Source organism: Octopus bimaculoides, chromosome 8 (assembly GCF_046866305.1).
Source record: "Octopus bimaculoides isolate indiv1 chromosome 8, ASM4686630v1, whole genome shotgun sequence".
Lineage (NCBI taxonomy): Eukaryota > Metazoa > Mollusca > Cephalopoda > Octopoda > Octopodidae > Octopus > Octopus bimaculoides.
The window spans coordinates 55,864,746-55,892,245 of record NC_142935.1 but is presented as its reverse complement, the minus strand read 5'-3'; the positions used below and the strand labels follow the sequence as shown (position 1 = coordinate 55,892,245).

At 35.2% G+C, this 27,500-nt stretch overlaps 1 protein-coding gene across 2 annotated transcripts in view; it reads right to left on the bottom strand.

The window, feature by feature from the left end:
- LOC149134414 (uncharacterized) overlaps positions 1 to 27,500 on the bottom strand; it is a 417,689-nt gene that overhangs the window by 256,832 nt on the left and 133,357 nt on the right. The window lies entirely within an intron of this gene.

Below are 27,500 nucleotides of genomic sequence, written 5' to 3'. Positions count from 1 at the left end.
CAGAAGTACTGGTAAGTACCAAGAAGGATGAAACATAAAGCTGACCTAGATGAGGCTTGAACTCAGAGTGCAAGAAGCCAAAATAGATGCTGCAAGATATTTTCATCAAATGATCTAATGACTGTGTGTGTGTGCAAATGTGTGCATGTATGTGCGTGTGTGTGTGTGTGTGTGTGTGTGTGTGTGTGTGTGTGTGAGCGTGTGAGCGTGTGAGAGCACAAGCATGTGTGTGTGTGTGTGTATGTGCACACATGCATGTGTTCAAGCACGCATGCATGTGAGTGAGCACATGCATGTGTGTATGCATGTGCATGTGCGTGCACAAGTATGTGTGAGTGCACATGTGCATGTGAGTGTGTGAGCATGCATGTATATAACCATACACATGCATGTGTGTGAGCATGCGCATATATGGGTGCATGAGTGTGTGCACGCATGTGTGTGTGTGTGCGTGAGTGTGGGTGTACATGAGTGTGTGTGAGAGAGCATGTACGTATGAGCATGTATCTGTAAGTGAGCATGTAAGCATATGTGAATGCACTTGAATGTGTGTGCACGTGTGTGGTGGCATTTTTATTGTTTAGCTCCAGGTCACTTCTGATCAGAAACACTATGATCAAAGGCAATCTAGCAGTGACCAACTTCAATTCATTGTTTCTAGGACTAAAACTACATTATCTTCTGTTTCCTTCATGCTTTAAAGTGGTTGAGTGTAATTCAAGATAGATTTAGCTGCTATTTATAGGAGGGTGTACAACCATATAGAGGCATGCTTCTCATTGTGATACTTAAATCTATAAAAGGAAAGGAACTCTCTAAAGGGAATCTTCTCAAAAAATCATGTCTCTTTAGGGGAACATAATTATTTTTAACTTTACCCCCTGAAATAAAAAGGGACCAACTGGTAAAATAATTACCTGGTTAAGAACTGGAGTGAACTGATGTAATTGACTAAAAACCTTAAAGATAGTATTCCCAACACAATCATAATTCAATGACTGAAGCTAGCAAATGAATGAAAGAATTTACTTAACCCTTTCGTTACCAACCTGGCTGAAACCGGCTCTTGTTCTGAATACAAATGTCTTGTTTTCATAAGTTTTCAATTAAAATCTTCCACCAAACCTTAGTCACAATTTATGTTCCTAACACTAGCTAAATGATAACTAAGTTATTTTACTAAATTCTTTGTTATATTTAAAGTAATTGAAAGAAACACAGAGCATCTCAAAATAAATACAGTAACGAAAGGGTTAAATAAGTATAATTAATATATGATACATAAAACAGTTAAAAATGTTCTCTGTGCTATTCAAAATCATAATCTCAACACACTGATAACTGGATCTTCCTGAACCACCCTCCATACTCAAGTATTCTCATCTACCTACTAACTTTCAATAATTCAAACTAAGCATTAACCACACAGAGTTATCTCTGTACATTTTCTTAGTTAATCCAAAGAGCTGCTGTTTATCTTGGGTTTATGTAGAATTAAGTAGCATAAGTCTCCCTATCTTTCTTCCCTACCCAACATCTTTCATCCATTGGATAGTATGATAGTCTCTGTGTCTATCTTTTTGAACTTTCTCCTTTTACTTGTTTTTGTTCGTTTTTTTCTTTTACACGTGATGAAATTATAGAAAGCTCTCCAAATACATTACTAACAAATACTACTTAGTGCAGATAAAAATCCTCTATCGCCACCGATAACTCTCTCTCTCACTTCACATCAAAGATCTCATTAAAAATTTAAAATATATGTATATACATAATCTCAAGAACTTTCAAAAGAAAACCTATATATTTATTACACACACGTGTACACACATAGGATATATACCATATATACCATATATATATATATATATATATATATATATATATATATATATATATATATATACACAGATAATATACAGATATATATATATGTATTGTTATATTAACAATACATAATTATACAAAAATTACAGTTTATATATATATATATATATATATATATATATATATATATGGTATATATACAGATATATATATATATATATGTATATGTATATGCATGTGTGTGTTTATGGGGAGAGAGAGAGAGATTCACAATTATAAATGTGTATGTATTTATGTGTGTGTGTGTGTATGAATAAGTGTAAGTGTGCTAAAGAACGATACTCTCCATTCAGCCGGAAATTTGTGAAGTCTTACAACCGTGCGTTCAATGGTTCCACTATGTCTCTAACCTGGGAGTGGATTGGCATGGATTTTTCTAACCCTGATCTTAATTTGGGTCGAGAAACCTGACTGATGAGAATGAACATATCTATAGCTTTCAATTTTTAATATGTCTATTATTAATATGGGTGAGGGTGGAAATGGTGCAGAAACAACCTGGGGTAATATTGAACTGTTTGTGCTGCCTAGCAAGCCTGGCTCATTGTATAATTGAAGGAGAGAGAAGAGAAAGGGCGGTAAAGGATTTTTGGTTGTTTTATTACCATGTCTATTAGTTAGAAATCATTATTACAACTGGATTAAATGGTTTCGTTGCTGTTTAGTGGCTCTCCTCCCTTCCCAAAAGATTGGTACTATCATTGGTGTTACTGATGCAACAGGAAATGTTGGCATCAACTACAAGTCTCTCGGCTTACCAGCAAAATCACCACCACCACCAATTCCAGCAAAATCACCCCACTTACACTGCCGAATGCCACTGTCATCACTAAGAATGTCTTAGTGACCATCACTAACAACGCCACTGTCACCGTTGCTAGTTATTCCACTACCACCACAGCAAACCTGTCACAACCAGCAAACTTGCCATCACCACAACTACCATCACTCCCAGCAACACCACCACCATCACTAATAAAGCCACCACCACCACCATCTCTAGTAATTCCACCACCATCACCACCACTACTACCAGAATTTTCACTACCACTACCACTACCATCTCTACCATAGCTGCTACATAATCACACTACAATGTCCCATTGACCCCATACTAAGCAACCTGCACACTATAATAACACTAGACTACAACTTTGCTGCACTGTACCCACACTACATCACCCCATATACTACAACACAACCATGCTTTATAACACCAACATTGTGGCACACCATCGGTTTCGACGATGAGGGTTCCAGTTGATCTGAACAGCAGAACAGCTTGCTCATGAAATTAATGTGTAAGTGGCTGAGCACTCCACAGACACATGTACCCTTAACATAGTTCTTGGGGAGATTCAGTGTGACACAGAGTGTGACAAGGCTGGACCTTTGAAATACAGGTACAACAGAAATAGAAAGACAGAGTGAGAGAAAATTGTGGTGAAAAAGTGCAGCAGGATTTGCCACCACCCACCTCCAGAGCCTCGTGGAGCTTTAGGTGTTTTCGTTCAATAAACACTCACAACACCCAGTCTGGGAATTGAAACCACGATCACACGACCATGTGTCCACTGCCCTAACCACTGGGCCATTGCGCCTCCACAACACCAGCATACATTAGATGATCATCACACTAATATGCAAGCATACTACAGCTTTACAGCAGACTACATTAACACACACATACTAAAACACAACTACACACACACACTAGATTGACACTACACACAACACTATCCCATACTAATGTTTCATACTGCAGTGCAGTGGCATAGCCTGGGTTATGCAGAATGTGCCGACCACAGAAGGCATCCACTTTGAATAGGGGTGGCAGACAACTATTGGAGGTATGTTAAATTTCAAGATAAGGGGTGGCTAATTTGGCTACTGCAAAGGAAAGGGTGTTTAAAACACATGCTATGATGCTGCTGCAACCATACAACATCACATGCCGCAATAACATCATGGGAAAGCCAATGAGGAAGCCTGTACATGGTGGCTTGGTCTGCTAAAAATAGCAACCAAGTTTTCCTGAAATCTTTAAAAAGAACATATTGAGTAGATAATGTGATTTTTGAGTTCTGTGCTTAAAGAAAAAAGTCTGGATAGTCATATCTGGAACACCGTTAATCATAGGTCTGATTGATCCATCACCATCACCACCATCACCACAACACCAACAATATTATCACTACTAAAGCTACCACCACCACCACCACAACAACAACAACAACAACAACACCAACACCATCACAAACATCTTCACCAACACCAACACCAACACCATAGCTATCATACTGCAACACTGCTACTTTACAAACTCTTCACTTCTTGATCAGGGCTGACCTGGGGGTCAACCCAGATCAAGGAGACAGACGCCGATCAAATTTTATGCATATATCATCAGTGAAGGTATCTGTGACATAGTTCTGTAGAACAGACAAGTGACTATTGATGGAGTAGAAAATGTTATGCAAATTAGCCAAGGCTCTGTCTACGAAATCATAAACTGCTGTCTTAGCTTTGGTAGAGTTTTCTGCAAAATGGATCTCAAAACTACAACAGTAACAGAAACATCATACATTATACAACTATACAACATGACTATATTATAACAACACAGATACTACATGAGCCAAGGGTCTTCTATATTATCACTTTCAGCTTGTTGCTTGATCTGCTAGAAAGAGTAAGAAATGGTAGCCAAATATCTCTCAAATCACAGCATGGCTTCCTTAAGAAAGCTAGGAACAATGAACATATTGGGTAATGTAGTTCTAGATATATTAAGTCAGGATAAAAGATAAGATGATTTGGGACCTGCTTGATCAGGAGTGATCTGGTCCTGCACAACAAAAGCAACAACAACAACAACAGCAACAACAGAATTATCATCATCATCATCGTCATCATCATCACCACCATCATCATTATCGATGGTATTCTTTTTCCTTTCAATCTGAAGCTATGACTGAAGCTATGATGTGGTACTACATTGAAGGGGTTTATATATATATATATATATATATATATATATATGTATGAATATATATATATATGTGTGTGTGTGTTTGTGTGTATGTGTGTGTGTGTGTGTGTGTGTGTGTATGTATGTGTGTGTGTATGTATGTATGTATGTATGCATAAATGACAGACTTCTGCACAGCTTCTGTCAGACAAGTTCACTCACAAGGTATCAGTAGATCTGGGACTAAAGTATAGGCCACTTGCACAAGGTACTAAACATATCTATGTGTTGTTCACCCTGTTAGAAACAGCAACAAAATCTTCCTACCATCTTAAAAATGGATAATGGGTTTCTGAGTTCCCAAGGAGAAAAGAAGAACAAGTACCAATGATCCATTGGAGAGCTTCCAAGTAATGAGAAGGAGGGAGGGAAGGAAGGGAGGGAAAAGGAGAGAGGACGTACCCTCGACCAAAGATGCAAAAACAACATTTGCAAGAGAGCAGACTCTTCCTTGTCTTTCTCATTTGGAAAGCCATGATTGGAATGCCTTGGGTCATAAGTTTTCTCAATCATGGTTGACCTTGAGCTAAATAGCAACAGCATGAACTACACAATTCACACAACATACAATGAACACGCATACACTATATATATATATATATAAACATACATACTTACACATACATACATATATATATATATATATATATATATATATATATATATATATATATATATATATATATATATATATATATATAAATATATACATATATATATATATATATATATATATATATATATATATATATATATATATATATATATATATATATATAGGTCGTCGTCAACTTACATCCACAATTGGTTCCGACTGATTGGTTGTAAGTCGGCCTATAGGCCCATACATAGCTTTGTTTTATATTTTTACATTCTTAAGGTACATTCTCAGGTAAAAGCAACACAGAGCATTCTGTATTATACTATTATACTGGCGTTAGTAAATACATTTCGGAGTCCCAAGCAGTCATCTCATAAACAAATATGAGGTTGCCTTGATGTCTCTGCAACAAGATATTCATCCGACACTTGGGATAACCACAGTGGCAACTGGTAACCAAACCTAGGGGAAGCGTTTGTTAGCTGAAGTCATCCGTAGATGGGTTAATTTCTAAGGAATTAAACCCATTAGATTTCAACTGGACTATTTGTTATTGCTGCTGGGAGCTGGCATGCCAATCATCATAAAGTCAATCGGTTGTAAGTTGTATAGGTCATAAGCTGACGACAACCTGTGTATATATATATATATATATATATATATATATATATATATATATATATGCATATATCATCATCATCATCATCATCATCGTTTAACGTCCGCTTTCCATGCTAGCATGGGTTGGACGACTTGACTGAGGACTGGTGAAACCGGATGGCAACATCAGGCTCCAATCTAAATTTGGCAGAGTTTCTACAGCTGGATGCCCTTCCTAACGCCAACCACTCAGAGAGTGTAGTAGGTGCTTTTACGTGTCACCTGCACGAAGGCCAGTCAGGCGATACTGGCAACGGCCACGCTCGAAATGGTGTCTTTTATGTGCCACTCGCACAAGCCAGTCCAGGGGCACTGGCAACGATCTCGCTCGAAAATCCTATGGAGGCCAGTCCAGGGGCACTGGCAACGATCTTACTTGGCTTGCCGGGTCTTCTCACGCACAGCACATTTCCAAAGGTCTCGGTCAGTAGTCATCGCCTCGGTGAGGCCCAATGTACGAAGGTCTTGCCTCACCACCTCAGCCCAGGTCTTCCTGGGCCTACCTCTTCCACGGGTTCCCTCATCTGTTAGGGTGTGGCACTTTTTCACGCAGCTATCCTCATCCATTCTCACCACATGTCCATACCAGCACAATCGTCTCTCTTGTACACCACAACTGATGCTTCTAATGTTCAGCTTTTCTCTCAAGATACTTACACTCTGACGGGTATTCACATTGACATTACACATCCAACGGAGCATACTGGCTTCATTCCTTGCGAGCTTACGTATGTCCTCAGCAGTTACAGCCCATGTTTCACTGCCATGTAGCATGGCTGTTCGTACACATGCGTCATACAGTCTGCCTTTTACTCTGAGTGAGAGTCCCTTTGTCGCCAGTAGGGGTAAGAGCTTTCTAAACTTTGCCCAGGCTATTCTTATTCTAGCAGCTACACTTTCAGCGCACCCACCCCCACTACTAACTTGGTCGCCCAGATAGCGGAAGCTATCGACTACCTCTAGTTTTTCACCCTGGAATGTGATAGAAGTTGTTTCCTGTTTGTTTACAGTCTTTATTGCACCTGAACATCTGTCACAAACAAAAACTAACTTGCTAGTTAACCTGCCTTTGATGTTGCTGCACCTCTTATGTGTCCATAGCTTGCACCGGGTACATCTTATAGAGTTACTACCTACTCCTTTTCTACATACTGAGCAGGGCCATCTACCTGAAGGGGTTTGTGTTTTATCTACCTTCCTACTTATTAGGATTTTGGTTTTAGCTAGGTTGACTCTAAGGCCCTTCAATTCTAGACCTTGCTTCCACACCTGAAACTTCTCCTCTAGTTCTGATAGTGACTCCGCAATTAGGGCAAGGTCATCAGCATAGAGGAGCTCCCAGGGGCAACCTGTCTTGAACTCCTCTGTGATTGCCTGGAGGACTATGATAAATAAGAGAGGGCTGAGGACGGAACCTTGGTGGACCCCTACCTCTACCCGGAATTCATTGCTGTACTCATTTCCAACCCTCACCTTACTGGCAGCATCTCTGTACATGGCTCGCACAGCTCTCACTAACCATTCTTCTATCCCAAGTTTCCTCATTGACCACCAGATAAGGGATCAGGGGACCCTGTCAAAGGCTTTCTCCATGTCAACGAAAGCCAGGTACAGAAGGTTATCCTTGGCTAGGTATTTCTCCTGCAGCTGTCTTACTAGAAATAAGGCATCAGTAGTGCTTTTACCTGGCACGAACCCAAACTGCATCTCATCTAAATTGATTCGCTTCCTAATTAGTTGGGCTATGACCCTCTCTGTAACTTTCATAACCTGATCTAACAGCTTGATGCCTCTGCAATTATTTGTATCTAAAGCGTCACCTTTACCTTTGTAGCAGTTAACTATGATGCTGCTACACCAGTCATTGGGTATGACTCCTTCGTGTATCACCTGGTTCGTAATATGGGTGACTAGGCTATAGCCAACACTGCCAGATATTTTGAGCATCTCTGCAGTGATTCCTGATGGGCTGGGGGCTTTCCGGGTCTTCATACTCTTAATTGCTTTATCTACCCTGGTACTATCAACTCGGATAGCTGGTCCCTCTGTTGGGTCGACATACGGCAGGCTCTCTTCCTCCCATTCATTCTCTTTATTAAGCAATCTATCGTAGTGGCATCTCCAGACCTCTTTCTTTGCATCCTCATTTAGTGCAAGCGTACCATCATCCATGCGAACACATTTCTCTCCTACAACATCACTATTTTCTCTCCTACACTGTCTTGCAACACGAAATACCTCGAGTCTTTGGTCCTCATGGCGCAGAACATTGGCAAATCTTTTCTTATCTGCTTCCCCTCTGGCTAAATAAACCTGTCGCCTAGCCTCCCTTCTGGCACATTGGTACAATTCCCTGCTACCACCGTTCTTCCAGTCCTTCCAAGCCTATTTCTTTTGTCTAATAGCCCTGTCTACCTCCTTGTTCCACCACCACGTTACTCTGGGTCGAGAGGGGACCTTACACCAGCCACAGATCTGGTCGGTGGCTTTCAACAGGTTGTCCCGCAGAAATCTGCAATTGTCTTCCACGTTGTATGATGCTATATCCCCTTCTATTTCGTTAAATGCTTCAAGTAACTTGTCTCTCTCTATATATACATATTAAATAAATAAATATATATATATATATATATATATATATGTATGTATGTATGTATGTATGCATGTATGTATGTATGTATGTTAATATTGTGTCTAGTACAGTGGATCTGTGGATTGCACCTATACTGTATTACAGTGGTATTCCAGCCAATCACCACAACACTACAGCATGATGACTACTTCACTGAATTTTCCACTGCCAGCACCATCATACAAACTGTATTGCAATATTGACCACTATACCAATAAACTATATCATCACTACCACTTCTACTACTACCACTACTAATATTACCAACACACCATCTTAACTCAGTAATGTAAACATAGTATCTCTGTCTGTCTGTCTCTGTCTCTCTTTATTTCCCTCCCTCTGTCTTTTTCACTCTCTTTAATGACATCATCCTCCATTACCAATAAATGAATATATAAAATTCTTACATCTTTCCCCAAGAACAAAATGCTCCATCAACTGATAAAGCTGTGTGGAAACAGAAAACTTGCAGAATGACGCTAGGAAACAATAATTACAGCATCCCAGTCCTGAGTTGCTAAGGCAACTTAGAACATGAGACAAAAATACAATTATCCAGTAGTAAAAATTACTAGATGTTGCTTTATGACAAAACAATGAATATTAGCTGCATTATGTAATGTCTGTTTTATTATAATTAACACAATATAAATACATACACATACATATAAATATATATAATTTTTGTGTGTACATATTTATATATGTATGATATATACACACACATATTTGTATGTATATGTATATATACATACACAAATTGCGCATGTGTGTGTATGTGATAGTTTACATTAGTGTGTTTGTGAAGCTGTATCTACAGACTTACTATTGCAGTTATTGCTGATTATAAAAGTATTAATCTTAGTAATGTGAATTTATGAGTATAAACTTCACTATAAAACTTTGGTTGCAAAAGCCATATAAGTTACATCATGAAACTAGGAAATGTCGTGCTGGTAAGAAATTATGTAAATTACGCCACAGGACAGAGCAGGTCTTTTTATATATGAGTGAAATTTATTGTAATTGATTTAAGAACTAAGTAAGCTATGCCATAAGGTTAGTTTTAAAATTGTGCATTGGTGCAAAATCAATGCCCTCCCAATACATAAACATAATTATATACAATTATTTTGTATCAATGGAGCTTACAAAAATCATTCGTTTTCTGAACTTCAAGTAGAATTACTTTTTCTTTTCTTTTTTCAAAATACTTTGTTAATGACACCCATTTCAGGCTTCCACTTCGATCCTTCTGAGAAGGAATCTATAAAAAGGTTACACTTTATTATCTCACTTTTCAGTTGGAAATTTAACTATGCAGGTCTTTAATTCTTGTTTTTTTGTTTTTTTTTTGCTTTTCATCTTTTAGTGTGGAAAGAATACAGTACCCATGATCGTTTAGATAGCCTCCAACTAGTGGTGGGAGGAAGAAAGTATTTCCAACCAAAGATATGAGATATTTTGGCACAGCTGTTTTGGTACTATCCATATTATGTCACTAATTCAATGCTGGCTTATTTGACATCAGACCTTTTAATGTCTCCCATTCTGTCTCTCTTTCTCTTTGTGTGTATGTGTGTATATATATATATATATTTATATATATATATAGTAAATTCATATAAACAAAAAAATGATAAAAAACGATTGTGAGGATGTGCACAAGAAATGTATTAGCTTGACACTCTGTGAAAGGAGAGAGTTTGATGTTTTGAGCATAGCTCTTCATCGGAAAAGAGAAAGGTAAAAGTCCAAAGATGGAAAAGAAACTGCCAACAGCACATGTGTAGTTACATTGCTGACATGCATGTAGACTTATACACAGACAGACAGACAAATAGATAGATAGATAGATAGATAGATAGATAGATAGATAGATAGATTATATGTGTATATTTCTGCATGCATGTGCATGAGTGTGTGTTTTTTTCCAGTGCCAAAGAGCATTGTGTTTGCCTCCAGTGCCAAAAAATACTGTCACCAAAATAGGCTCAATGTCCTGCTAGCTATGCCAAATCATCAGTGTCCAAACAACCACATCCAATCATTTCATTCCAGTCAACCATAGACCTAACTCAAATGCTTGAAACAGAGAAGATTCCTCTGCCAAGGCCCCTAATATTCCAGGTCATCACTGCCATGATCATCATTTAACCCTTTTGATACCAACCCGACTGAAACCGCCTTTGGCTCTGTAGTACAAGTGTCCTGTTTTCAAAAGTTCTGAATAAAAATCTTCCACCAAACCTTAGTCACAATTTATGTTCCTAACACTAGCTTAATGATAACTAAGTTATTTTACGAAATTCTTTGTTATGTTTAAAATTAATTGAAAGAAACACAGAGCACCTCAACAATAATATTGTAACGAAAGGGTTAACATATGTTTTCCAAGCATACTGGCATAGGTTGAACAGTTTGATATGAGCTGGAAAGTTGGAAAGCTGAAAAACCAGAGGGCTGTATCAGTCTCCAGTTATCTTTTTTTTTTGGCATGGTTTCTATTGTTGGGTGTCCTTCCTAACACCAACCACTTTACAGAGTGTACTGGATGATTTTTTACATGGCAGCAATAGAGGTGACAGATAGAATTTACCATCCTAGCTGGCTGTAGTAGGATTTAGACTCAGAATGCAAAGAGCCAGGATAATTTCTACCAGGTATCTGGTCTGGTATTCTTGCTATTCTATTAATCCACAGCTTTAGACTGGTAACTTCTTTTATCAACCCCAAAAGGATAAAAAGAAGCAGTGTTGAATGAGATGGACTTTGCAAATTTTTGAAGTATGAGGGTAAGATGACAAAGATAAAAGAGAAACATCCGAATTGAACTCAGAACATGGACAGCTGAAAGAAAAAACTGCATGACATTTTATCCAACACTCTAATCATCATTAACATCATTGTCATCGACATCATAATTATCATCATTATTGTCATTTTCATTGAGGTCATCAACATCATAGTCGATGTTGTTGTTATCACCATCATCTTCATAATTCTCATCACAATCATCATCATCAGCACAACCACAACTACCACCATTATCATCATCATCACAACCATCATCATCCTCTACATAACTTTCATCATCATTTCTTTTCACATGTTTTATCCATGCTAGTATGGGCTGAGACATTTTCTGGCAGTGCAACTGTATACCCTTTCTAATGCCACCCTTTTTAGTCTTCACAGTCTATTTGAAAACTGGGATACACAAGGTACAATGACTATTTACTCATCCTTTGATTAAGCAAAAAAAAAAAAAAACATAGACAAAAACACAAAAAAAATTAGCTAAAACCAAAGTATAAGGACATGATCCTTTAAAATAATTTGTTTTGTCTTTGAGATGCTGGATCTTTGATATTCAATTCTACTCTGGGCACAAGGTTTGAAATTTTTGAGGAGGGGGCCAGTCGATTAGATCGACCCCAGTACACAACTGGTACTTAATTTATCGACCCCCCGAAAGGATGACAGGCAAAGTTGACCTCAGCGGAATTTAAACCCAGAACGTAAAGACAGACGAAACACTGCTAAGCATTTGCCTGGCGTGCTAATGTTTCTGCCAGCTCACCATCTTGATGGATCTTTGATATTAGTTGGTAGAGATAGACAAGTTGCAGTACCTGGAGATGGGACATGGGCCTCTCTGTTTCTAAATCTAGTGGGAAATGTATTAGAGACCTGCAGTGAATAATTGATGGTTTGCAGGGTTGCTGGGAAAGAGTTGGGTCAATTGATCAGCGTAGGGAAGTCGATACAATCTGAGAAAAATCTGAGTTACATATTGCCGTTAGCAGGAAATCAGATAGCATTGACTATAACAACAATAACAGCGAAAATAGAAACAGCAATAGCAACACGTACAGTGAAACAACGGCAAAATCAAAAGCATTCATAATATATCCAAACAGGAACAGCATTTGCATACACAAACACACACACATACACACACACACACACAAACACGCACATGCACATATACATGCACATACACACACGCACGTGCACACACAGATACACAGACACATGTATATCAGTCAGTTGTCCATAAGTCAGAAAAAAATCACACTAAAAAATTTTATGCAGTTTATACATTTATGTATTCAAGTAGTATATCCTTGGTTACGGCTATATCTGGTCATATATATATATATATATATATATCACACAAAAATAGATAACAAAGCCAAGGCTGTGAGGAGTTTTCAGGACATTTATAAGGAAAGAGATATAGTCTTACAGCTGTTTCTGTGATATTATGGATATGTATGTATGCATGCATACATCTATCTGTCTGTCTGTATGCCTGTCTGCCTGCTTGCCTGCCTGCCTGTCTGTCTGTCTGTCTGTCTGTCTGTCTGTCTGTCTATCTATCTATCTACATATATATCTTTTATTTTTTATCTTTTACTTGTTTCAGCCATTAAACTGCAGCCATGCAGGGGCACTGTCATGAAAAACTCTTTTGTAGTCAAATGATATATATATATATATATATATATATATATACATATATATATATATATATACACACACACACACACACACACACACAGATAGACAAATAAACATGTTTGTGTGTGTGTGTGTATATATATATATAGAGAGAGAGAGAGAGGGGGGGAGGGGGAAGAAAGAGTGAGAAAGAGAGACAGAGAGACGGGCAGAGACAGACAGATGGACATACATTTATATATAATATATTTGTGCATGTGTGCATGTCTGTGCATGTATGTATGTGTGTGTGTGCATGTGGCTGTGCTTGTGTGTGTGTGTGTGTGTATATCTTTTATTAACTGAGTGATGCTTTACAACTGTACAATTTTCTCGAAAAATTACTGTATTTCTTCAAAAGTTTGACCTAAATATATTTTGGATCCATCATATATTCAGTCTAGCCTTTGAAGAAATGTAATAATCTATTAAATCAATTGAACAATTGTAAGGCATCACTTAGTTAATAAAAGAAATACCAACTCTGCTTCTCTAACATACTGAGTACCTTCCTATGTATATATATATATATATATATATATATATATATATATATATATATATATATTTACACACGCGCACATATACGTGTATAAATATTAATATAACACTCAATTGCCTGTCTTTCCTGACTAATGGATTCTTAGATGACTCTGTGTGTGTGAGTTTGTGTGTGTGTGTATGTATGTGTGTGTGAGAGAGAGTGTGTGTTGGCTATGTCCAGGTCAACTGTTTAAAATTTCACCGAATAATGGTTGATTGTGTATTATGATGTAATTTTTTTGACTACATTTAATAAAATTCTACCAAACCGAAATTTTAAATGCTCTTCATGTTTACTATTTAATATATATATATATATATATATATATATATATATATATATATATATATATATATATATATATATATATATATATATATATAATAATAATAATTATTAGGGATAAAAATCCAAATTTGCAGGTAAAAACTCAATTAAATTCAATTTATCAGAAATTAAAATTAAATTAAGTTTCACAGTATAAAATATATAAATATATAGTTTTAGAGAAAAGAACCAAAGTTCATGAAATCATCCATGAAAATCCACAGTCACATATAGAAAAATTAATAAGTAAATGCATGATAAATAAGTATAATATAATACAAAGTAAAAATCATAAGATAATAATAATAATAATAATAATAATAATAATAATAATAATAATAATAATAATAATAATAATAATAATAATAATAATAATAATAATAATAATAATAGTAATAATAATATTATCATTATCTTATGATTCTTATTTGTATTATATTATACTTATTTATCGTGCATTTACTTATTAATTTTTCTATATGCAACTGTGGATTTTCATGGATGAGTTCATGAACTTAGGTTCTTTTCTCTAAAGCTATCTATCTATCTATCTATCTATCTATCTATATATATATATATATATATATATATATATATATGTATGTATGTATGTATGTATGTATGTATGTATGTATGTATGTATGTATATATATAATCAATAAAAAAAAACGGAGAAAGAAAGACAACAAGAAAAAAACAACAATGCGAGGATGTTGTACATGTAAAGTATTAATAAGATGCTCAGAGAAGGAAAGAAAGAGTAGTTGTTTTACATTTTGAGCAAAGCTCTTCTTCTGAAACAGGAGACATAGGAAAATTCAAAAGAAAAGGAAGAAGGAGGAAAAAAGTCGCCAACAGTCCACGTATATATATATATATATATATATATATATATATATATATATATATATATATATTTATATATATAGACATCTAAGAATTCATTAAGCAGGAAAGACAGGCATATGTATTGCCAATAGAGTGGGTGCATTAAAATCTGTACAGGGTGACCATAAAGTCTGGATACAGATATGAAAATGACAATCTGGAGATGTAAAAAAAACAAGAATATTAGTGATATTTCCTTTATATCAAAACTCTATGGTCACACTGTACAGTATAGTATTATAGACTCATTTGAGCTGACACTACAGAATCATATCAGCCCTTCAAATAAAGGCTGAAATTTTTATGGTTTACTCATTGTATGTGAAACCAATGAGTAAAATCAAATGATATAGGTCTATTATATTGCAATGTATAAATATTGGTTTAACATTTTGGCTCAAGGTCAGTAATTTTGGGCAGGGTGTAAGTCAACTACATTGACACCAGAGATTAACTGGTATTCATTTCATTGATCCCAAAAGGATAAAAGACAAAGTCAACCTCAGCAGAATTTGAACTCAAAACATAAATATGAATGAAATGCCACAAGACATTCTGCCTTTTTTTTTTATAAGCCTAAACCCACACTTCTATGTGGGTAACATAGAGGTATGGGTTCAAGTCCCACATGTACAGAAAAACCTACTTTTTTTTCTGCTGAGAGCTTATATGCCCCAATATTAGACAATTTTCTTTAGTCAATACACAGTGAATGCTAATAAGCTTTCAGCTTCTAAAACGAAAATATTATTATTCACAGAATTGTAAAACTCAGCACCACTTATAAAATCATCACTTGTTTGTATAAATATAGATTTCGAATTTTGGCCTAAGGACAACAAGTTGGTAGGGATGCAAGCCGATTACATCAACCTCAGTGTTCAACTGGTATTATACTTATTTTATCGATCCCAAAATGATGAGCGGCAAAGTCAACCGCGGTGGTATTTGAATTCAAAATGTAAAGTCGGAAGGAATGCTGCTAAGCATTTTTTTTTTAGTGCAGTAATGATCCTACCAGCACAATGCCTTGTAATACATAAATATTCTTTTCTACTCTAGGCACAAAGTCCGAAATTTTAGGGGAGGGGGCCAGTCAATTAAATCCACCCCAGTACACAACTGATACTTAGTTTATTGACCCTGAAAGGATGAAAGCAATGTCGACCTCGGAAGAATTTGAACCCAGAACATAAAGACAGAGAAATACCGCAAAGCATTTTGCCCGGCATGCTGATATTTCTGCCAGCTCATCACCATGTAATTTATAAATATTAATATATAAATATATATGCACATATATTTATAGACCAAAACATAAAAATATATAAACAGAAACGTACACATACACATTAATTCTATGAAGACATATGCATACACAGAGAACCATTAATCTATAGAATGTTGATATTGCATACAATACTAAGTAAACTATTTGTCACTAATGATATATCATCCAACCTCCCCTGTTTTACTTTAGTCTTGGCTCTATAGCTAAGTTATCTTTATTGGGAATTTCCTTGAGAAATTGACTTCATTCGTGATATTCATTTACACAGACATATTCAGTCATGCAGAAAATATGGAAAATACATGGAGCGTTAAGGTGCAAGCTGCAGTCATGATTTTTATGGTATATTGATGTATGTATTGTATTGATGTGTCTATAGTTATATGTGGATGCATATGTATGTGTCTCTGTACTTGTGTACATGTGTATTTGTATGGCTGTAAATTAGTAAATATGTACAGATATATATATATATATATATATATATATATATACCTGAATTAATCAAAATACAAACAATTATGAAAATGTTTCCTGTGTTGGTCTGTTGATGGATTTATGCACATACACAGGCATGCATAAATATGGCACATAAATAGCAATTTATGTGACTGTGTGATAAGTAGCTTATTTCCCAACTACATGGTTTCAGGTTCAGTCTCACTGCATGATACCTTGGACAAGTGTCTTATACTACAAGCCCAGGTCAACCAAAGTTTTAGCAGTGGAGCTGGTAAGCAGAAACCCCCCAAAAAGCCCAATGTGTATGTGTGTATATATATATATATAAGTCAGTAAATAGTAGGGTTGTGTTAACCGCACGTGGAGAAATAATAGGAAAATGAAAAGTAATAATAAAGCAGAATGCTAAACTGAAAGCATATTTTAATATAGATTTCTAACCGGCTTTCATTGCATGGCAAATTTTCAAGAAGAGAGAGAATGAAAATGTTTTTTACAAAAAAGTAAAAAATGAAACTACCAGAGACTGTGGTACCTAGATACAACCAAATGGGCTATGTCGGTTTTAGTTAAGTATATGAACTGTAGATATCCCACATTGGCAGCGTTGGATTAACCCATTAAGTAAAATAAGCAAGTGCTTAAGGCATCAAGGGATGGGGGCACCACAGAAATGAAAATGGTTTATGGCATGAAAGAAATCACTTTAAACTTGCTAAAATGATATTTGTTAGAAGCAGAAATTTTACATAAAATTAATTTTAACGATATCATCGAACACTTTGCAATTAAAAAAAAAAGAAAGAAGTAAACTTTTCAAATATAAATAAAGTAGAAGCATACAAAAATAAACATTATTTTCCATCTTACTGTAAATTTTGTTTCTTTTGAAAAATAAAAATTCAGTTAATGATTTATTATTGCTTACATTTTGAATTATTTTTGTTTACATTTCACAAAAACCTTTAAGTGCTTAGGGCCTTTATCGGTTTTAATCTGGCCCTGCACATATGTATCACAGCCTAATCCACTATTCAAATTGTGTGTTACACTTTTCCAATTTATAGAAACTCTGAATTCCATTCAAAATGTAAGCTTGTGTCCACTCATGGACAGGCTTACAAAATCAAGAAACAACACAGCACCCATGACTTTTGGAAACATTTTTTTTACATTCAGAATTGCTGAAGCATGGAGTAAACTACCTGCATCTGTTGTTAGCTGTTAAGATATCTTTCAAAACTTACATGCTTCCTGAAATTTGCCAAAAGTACATCTGATGCCCCCACCCCAATTCTTTTTTTTTTTAAACAACTCATCCACTATCCACTTAAAACAGATTGAGTATTTGGACTGGATATGGCAAGTTTAAATGCTAAATATTGAATGGCTTCAAGGGTCCACCCAAGTGACATAGGAATCAAAGAAGTCCTCAGGTAAAAGAAATGGTCGAGAACTGCAGATTTAGATCATGACAACTGTCCACTCTATACCAGCATGGATAAAAAAATATATGGTTGCAAGAATGATGGAGATGGTGAAACATACCACCACTGTCATTTCATAGTTGAGTGGTAGAAAAGACAATTCTTTATATTTTTAAGTAATAATTATACAGGGCCGTCAGCAGTTTGGAAATTATCCAAATTTGGAAATAAAAGGAAAGAAAAACAAGTAAAACATGTGAATGAAAAATTAATCGAAAGCTAAGAACTTGATCGTCTTCGATTATTATACCAAGAATTGTCTAGTTTGGTTCGTAAATTCCTTAATATTGACAAATACATGTTCAATATTTGACACATGATCAATATTTGCTGTAAATTCAATGCCTTAGAAATAAAATGAAATACGACATATCAAATGAAAATAAAATAATAAAATAAAAGAGGCAAAAAGTGGGAAAAAAATACTTAAGTTCAAGCTGAGAATTTGTGCAGAATAAATAGACTTCACAGAATAAATCTTTAATTGGAAAGAAATTGAAGGTTTATTGTCGGTAATAGACAGAATTGTTTACGACATAGCTTTCTTATTCACCTCTGGCTCATAGCATTAAAAGAAAAAATGTGTGACTAACATTGAAGATCTCAGAGCAAATCTTTTGGAAACCGTTTTTTTTTTTAATTTATTTTATTTTTGCTTTACACTTTCTTGTTTCCTTTTCCCACTCTTTTCTTTTTTTTCAAAAATATCAAAAATTTCAAGACATCAAAACAAGAATACACACACACACACACACACACACACACACACACACACAGATATATATATATATGTGTGTGTGTGTGTATATATATATATATATATATATATATTCAAATTTTAATATTTTTTCTTAAAATTTTTGTTTGATGATAACTTCTTCGTTGGTTTCTTTTGATGTTTTTTTTATTCAAAAATACATTTTTGTTCTTTCAATCATCATTTTTTTTCAAAAATAAATAAGGAAATGCTCAAACCAAATATTTGACAGAAATATTCTCTCTACAACAACTAACATTACATTGATACTTGTTAATTTTGTTGTCGTTATTGTTGTTAATATTAATAATATTAGTACTAGTATTATATTATTGGATTGACAAAATTGTTAGAGCATGAAACAAAAATGTCTTACAGCATTTGAAATTGACTCTTTATGTTCTGGGTTCAAATGCTACCAAAGCCAACATTACCTTTCATCCTTCCAGGATCAATAAAATAAAGTAGATTTAATTAAACCCCACTCCTCCAGAGAGTTAGGGTTAGAGCATTGGAAGAAAAAGAGAATCACCTGTATGATATTTGTTTTGGTTCTGAATATTCTGAATTCAACCGTGCCCCTCCCCTCAAAATTATTAGTCATGTACCTGAACTAGAAACAATTATTGTTGTTGCTGTTGTTGCAATTATTATTAGAGGAATTAAGAGGCAAAATCATTAAAGTACATAAATACCTATTTTGCAATATTTAGTTATGTATCCTAATGTCCTGAGTTCAAATCCTATTGGATTCAACTTTACCTTTAATCCCTTTGAGGTAAAATAAAGTAAAGTTCAAATCAAGTTGTACTGGAGGTAATTTATCCACTCTAAAATTTGAGACCATATCTCCACGTCAGTAACCAGTCTGAGTTCAAATCTTGCCCAGATTGACTTCATTCATTTTTCCTGGGTCAATAAAACAGTCTTCAAGTACTTATATCAAATATATGTATATATGTATATATATATATATATATATATATAAAGGTTATGAAGGGTAATGGAGTTAGCCAGACCCTAATTATACAGGTAATACCGAGTAAGTGCTGTATACCGACTAGTTTTGCCCCAGATGTGGTTGCAACATGAATGGGGAATATAACGTGGGTGTATTAGCGTGTATATATATAAAAAAAGAATGAGATAAAGAGACCAATGACATAAGTAAATTTATATTTTATGTAGAATGTCTTACAGCTGTTTCAGGGAAAATTCAATGCATCCCTTCATCGGAGACGGTAATAGTAGAAGATAAGGATTATAAATATATATATATGTATATATATATATATATATATATATATATATATATATATATATGTATGTATGTATGTATGTATGTATGTATGTATGTATACATATATCATCATCATCATCATCATCATCATCATTCAACACCCATCTTGCATGCTGACATGGATGGGTTGGATGGTTTGACAGGAGCTGGCCAGACAGAAGATTGTACCAGGCTTCTGTGTCTGTTTTGGCACAATTTTTACAGCTGGGTGCTCTTCCTAACACCAACCACCTTGAACATAGAACCCTGACCAAAATTACTAAGATATTAAAAATATATAAAAATGAAGTTGTTGCTTTAGAGAATTGGCATATTAGCTAGACAAACTGAGAGAAAATCCCATCCTTGTTGTGGTATGGTAGCTCATGGGCCTCAATAATCCTGAGAGTTTTGCTAGCAGAGTACAAGCTCTAGGTAGGGCCTTCCATGCCAGAACTATCAAAGAATACAGATCAGACTAACATGGACCACCTCTTGCTAGAGGTAAAATTGGGTTTGTGTTGGACCAACACCCCTACCAAGAAAAAAAGCAAAGTTACAGAAGCATCAATGACAATTCCAAACCAACTTGGGAGAGGAAAAGATAGCCCAGGGTTGAGATCAGAGGAGAAAAGACATTGATGATTGTTGCTGCCATAGAGAGCAAAGGGCTTACGAAGAAAAAGAAGACAAGCAAAGAAAAGGCAGTGCTCCAGTATGGTTGCATTCCAATGACTGACAATAATAAAAGAATATTAATAGAAAGTTTATTAAAAAATATTAATTAGCAACAGAGGCAGCATTAATACTGAGAGCTAACAAGCTATATTGTAGTTACCATGAGTGGGGAGACAAATCTCTGCTACTTCCAACACAAACAGAACATCCACTTTTAAGTGTGTGTGTGTGGGGGGGGGGATAATAATAGAAAGCTAGTCTTTTATTAGAGGCAGCATAACAGTGCCTTTGATGACAGATAAACAGGCAGATAACTAACTACAAATATTGATTTCTCAAATGAGCACATGGACTCAAAATTTGTTGGGGGAAACTGTAGTCAACTATATCAACCCAAGAATTTCGGTCGTTTGCTTGGATCAGATAGATAACTTCTATATTTTTCTCTGTTCATGTTGTACATAAATCCATATAAAAAAATATTCAGCTTCAAACAACAGTCAGTGCATTCAGGGTAGCTTTGCATAGTGGGTGGTCTCTGGGGTGCATTTATGCAGTACAAGAAGAATCTTCAACTGGTCGATAACCCATGCTATCAAAAATCAATCTATGAGAAGTGTAACTTGATTCACAATTGAACATATCACGTTATTTGGGATCAGTGAAGAATGAATCAGAGATAAACAAGGTTTTATGTACCATATCACTTTAACCCTTTAGCATTGTCAAATGTAAGGTTAATTTATTCACATTGTTTTCAATTAATTATGCATTATTGCATAGCTTCACAATTTCAATGATGGGATTGTTTATTTTAGAATGACATTGTAGGATAGGTTTGATAGGCTTAATCTGACCAGTTTGAACATAAAACAGGTAGAATATTTGAGCTACATATGGTCAGTTTAAATGCTAAAAGGTTAAATGCTAAAAGGTTAAATGCTAAAAGGTTAAATGCTAAAAGGTTAAATGCTAAAAGGTTAAATGCTAGAAAGGCTAATTAAACTTTTTTATCCTTCAAGATGCAATAAAGTTAGTACTAGTGAAGTACTGAGGGAAGTTTTAACCATCTACCATATCTTCAAAAAGATATGGTAGTACTGGCAGGGTCACCAAATAACTTGCAAGACAAAGATCCTTTGAAAGAGGAGGGGGAATTGGGAGAGGTAATCTTGTGTCAGATGACAAAAGGTTATAGTGAGACAGAGAGACAGAAACAGGTGTCTTACTGTAGGGGAGATACATGGTCTTAGAAATCACAATCATATCTTATTTTTGAGAAAGCAGGGAGTCAGGGGGAGATAAAATATCATTCCTTCTCCAGTAGAGTCAACAGACAAATTTCTTACTAGCGTTGACTTCTGCTTAATATAAACAACAACAACTAGTTGCACAACAACAACAACAACAACAGCTTCAGAAGCTGCATTTGTAGAAATAATAATAATGGTGTCAATGATGATGACTGGGGGTGGGGAGGGGAAGTAGTGGCGGTTGTGGTTGTAGTGATGGTAATTGTAGGGATGTAGAATGTGTGGTTAAGGTGGTTGTAGTGGAAGAGCTCGTGATGGCAAAGTCAGTGAGCAGTGGTGGGGCTGGTTGGGGGTAGTCAGAGATGATAGTAATATATAGAGTAATTCACCTTTGAAATGTTAAACAAGCTTCATTACAGGATCATTAACTCATGGGAGGGGACAGCAAAGAATGGTAGGGTTGTGGAGGGATTTGAATCTTTCAGTTATTTTCTTCTGATGAATCTGATGTTGTTAATAAATATGTGTGTATATGTGTGTATATGTATTTATGCACATATGTTAGTAAATATGTGTATTAGTGTGTGTGTGTGTGTATGTGTATGAGTGTTGATGTATACATGCGTGCATATGTGTGTGTGTTGATGTATACATGTATGCATGTGTGTGTGTGTGTGCATATGTGTATGTGCGTGCATGCATGTGTGTGTGTTGATGTATATGTGTGTGTATATGTGTGTATGTATGTGCATGCATGGACGTGTGTGTGTGTATGTTGATGTATACCTGTATGCATATGTGTGTATGCATGTGTATGCAAGTGTGTGTGCATGTGTGTATGCATGTGTGTGTATGTGTGTATGAGCGTGTGTGTGTGTGTGCGTGTGTGTGCATGCACGTGTGTGTGTGTGTGTGTGTGTGTGTTTGTATGTGTGTTAGATGTGATGTCTTTGAGGAAAAGCAAATGAAACAAACTGCTTTGGAGTGTTGACTCCATGAGTGGAACCCAAATGCAGAACCTACAGAAACCCACCTGAAGTGCAATGTACGTGGACAATTCCTTCTCTCAAGAGCTGGGTTCAGCAATATCTAATCTGTTTTTATGCTTTGAGTTCAAATTCCACTGAGGTCGACTTTGTCTTCTGTCTTTTAGGGGTCAATGAAATAAGTAGCTGTTGAACCCTGGGGTTGATGTAATTGACATAACCCCCACCCCAAAATTGCTGGCCTTATGCCAAAATTTGAAACCATTGTCGTTATTTTCTTTGTATCACAGGTTTTGTTGGAACTCCTGAAATCTTGCATGCTACCTGCAGCCCACGGTACCATTCTATCCATTATTATTACTATTATTGTTATTATTATTATTATTATTATTATTGTTATTATTATTAAAGTGTTCAGCTGGCAGAATTGTTGCCACATTTGGCAAAATACTTAGTAACATTTCATGTCTATACATTCTGAGTTCAAATTCCACAGAGGTCAAATTTGCCTTTTATCCTTTCAGGGTTGATAAATTAAGGATCAGTTGAGCACTTGGGTTGATGTGATCGATCTAGCCCCTCCCCTGGAATTGATGGCCTTGTGCCAAAATTTGAAAACACTACTACTATTATCATTATTATTATTACTGAGTGAGAGAGCAGCGCATGCCATCAAAGTGACTCGGGGGTAAAATATGCAAAGCCCAGTATACCCATCATGACTACCTGTTTGATAAGGGTACACAGGGCACATGCATCACAATCATGTGTACATGACTTGGTGATCTCATATCAAGATAAACAGCACATGATCTTGCAGGTTGGGCCGAGTTAGAATTTTCTTCAAGTCAAGTAGCCCATTCTGCTCAAAAGGTCCCTGAATAAGGGTTGTTTAAGGACATTGAATGAAACACCCATGTTTCCAAAGGGGAATTATCCAAACATCAAGGAATTCCTCTCTACACATGGCTGTGATGCTATCCCACTACTTCTGCATATTATCATCATCATCATCATCATCATCATCATTATTATTATTATTATTATTATTATTATTATTATTATTATTATTATTATTATTATCATTATTATCTTTGTACATCAATCAAACCAGATAAATTCCAGTAATGGAAAAGTAATGTTTCAAATCAGTCCAAAACTATTTCTATACACATTTGTTCTGGTGATGAAATTTTTCAGGAGGATGTTCAAAGCATTTTCATTGCCCCAACACCAAATGAATTGCTGAGTCTTTGCTTGTATGTGTGTGTTGGTTGTGATTTATGCATGTTTGTTGGTTTGCACATGTGTGTGCGTATGTGTATGCGTGTGTTCATGTGTGCATGTGTGTGTATGTGTTGCTTTGTGCATATGTATATGTTAGTGTCTAGATGTGTGTACATGTGTATTGGAATGTATAATACATATGTATGCATATGTATTTGTATGTATGCATGTATACATACATATATATATATATATATATATATATATATATATATATATGTGTGTGTGTGTGTGTGTGTGTGTGTGTGTGTGTGTGTGTGTGTGTGTATACGTTTCTACCTGAGCATTTTGGTATATATGCATGTATTAATTTATATGCCCGTGAATGTAAAAGAAATGTGTATATATATATATATATATATATATATATATATACCTATATATATATATCTACAAATGTATGTATGTATATGCACATTTTGGTATATACATATATGCGTTTGTTTATTTGTGTTGAGCTTTTGCTTATAATGTAAGAAAATGTTTCTGTAACATTATAAACACTTTTATCTTTCAATGCTTATAAGTTTCTCAGTATGCTTGCATTTGTGTATACGTGAGACAATATTGATGTTTATATATTTATGCATGCATTAATGCATACGACACTACTGAGGTGTGTAAGCATTTATGCCTGTATTAGTATATGTGTGTGTGTGTGCATGTGTATGTGCGCACTTGTGCATGCATATGAGGCTGTGTTTGTATGTTTTAAGTTGCTATTCAGGAAATCAGGAACATCCCACAAGCTACAGATCGATTAAAGGTTAAATCTATATCACTGATAAAGCGTTTGATGATTTCAGGTTGTTGTCAAAATACAAAGACACACATGTGTGTTTGTTTATAGAAAAATCAGGAAGCAAAATACCCATTTTATCCTAACAGAAAAGCGTAGGTTACCCTCAGAATGGTAATAAGCTACAACCTTAACCTCTTAGCCAGATTTGCAGCCAGCATGCCAGAATATTAAATATCAAACGATATTTACATACACACACGTGTATGTGTGTATATATATATATATATATATATATATATATATATATATATATATATAAAAATAAGAGGAATGACCAGCAAAAGTGGACTCCTATATGCTAGAAATAAATGCCGAATCATCTAACCACGAAAAAATATGTTTCGTAATTAAATGATTCGGCATCTATTTCTAGCATATAGCAGTCCACTTTTGCTGGTCATTCCTCTTATTTTTGTATGTAATATAATTTTAATCTTTGGATTTTTTTAATATGCTAGACCACTGATTTTAATTGATTAATATCAATTTTTACCCTTATAAATAAATAAATATATATATATATATATATATATATATATATATATATATATATATATATCCTTGTTTTTACTTGTTTCAGTCATTTGACTCCGGCCATGCTGGAGCACCACCTCGAAGGGTTTTAGCCAAGCAAATTGATCCCAGGGCTTACTTTTTTAAAGCCTAGTACTTGTTCTATTGGTCTGTTTTGTTGAACCGTTGTTTCAGGGATGCAAACACACCAACACGGGTTGTGAAGTGGTGATAGGGGAACAAACATAGACACAAACACACAAACACAGATACATACATACATATGTACATAATGGGCTTCTTTCAGTTTCTGTCTACCAAATCCACTCACAAGGCTTTGGTTAGCCTGAGGCTATAGCAGAAGACACTTACCCAAGGTGCTACACAGTGGGACTGAACCCAGAAACATGTGGTAGAGAAGCAAGATTCTTACCATTCTGTATCATATATATATATATATATTAGCGGGAAAAGGACAACAAAAACTAATGTAGGACAAGTATCTCAAATGACTTAGAATATTTCATTAGGGTAAGGTGAATCTGAAGTCTTACAGCTGTTTCTGAGATATCCCAAGTGATAGGCTAGCATGTGTGTACACTAGGTATTTCGTCATCAGAGACAAGGTGTCCTATCTTGGTTTTTGTTGTCCCTTTTCCTCTAATATAATATATACCTGCTAACTCAGAAACCTAATTTGGATCCCAAGCTCCAGCCTCAGCTGTGAATTTAGAACCTAACTGCTTACTAATTATAGAACTTACTCAGCATACTTATTTGCTTAGGTCACCAGTGAACTAAACTCCTCATATTCTTATGTATATATATATATATATATATATATATATATATATATATATATATATATATATATATATATATATATATATGTGTATGTATATATATATATATGTACATATGATTGGCTTTCACACAGATTTACTCAATCAAATTCACTCACAAGGAACTGTCCCAGCTGCCGGACTGTGAACCTGAGAACATGCTTTTGCAAAGCTTATAAATTTAATTAGAGGTTAAATTAGCCTCATTAAAGGATAGTAATATCCAATGAATTACTGGTTTATTACCTAATATTTGTTGTGAATAATAATAATATTCATGAATCTGCTGCGATGATTCAAAAATACAACACCTAATAACCTAATGGTATATCTTTTTTCTACCCCTCTGATGAGATTTTGCCTATTATAATGATTTAATAATTGTTATTTTAATCTTTAGGCTTCGTTGAAACAGCTGTAAGAGACTATGTTGGATTTTTGCAGATAATAATTTTTTATTAATTGCTATATCTCCATTTTCTTAATTTTCTTTTGTTTTTGCAGAGCAGGTTTCTTAACAACAGATCTGGTACACAACTTGCCTACCTATGGTGAAATGTGTGGTGCACCAGCTGTGTTTGTCTTCTCATCTTATCCTCAACTTCATTGACTAGATACAAACTTTCAGATGCCCTGTCCAGGTTAAAGAAGCACACTTCCTCCACTCATCAGCCAAAGCACCATTCAATGCCACATTTAAAATCACAGATAAATTCCCTCTATTATTCAAAACACAGAAGCAGGCTATGTACTACCTCACCTTTTCATGAATAGATACCTTGGG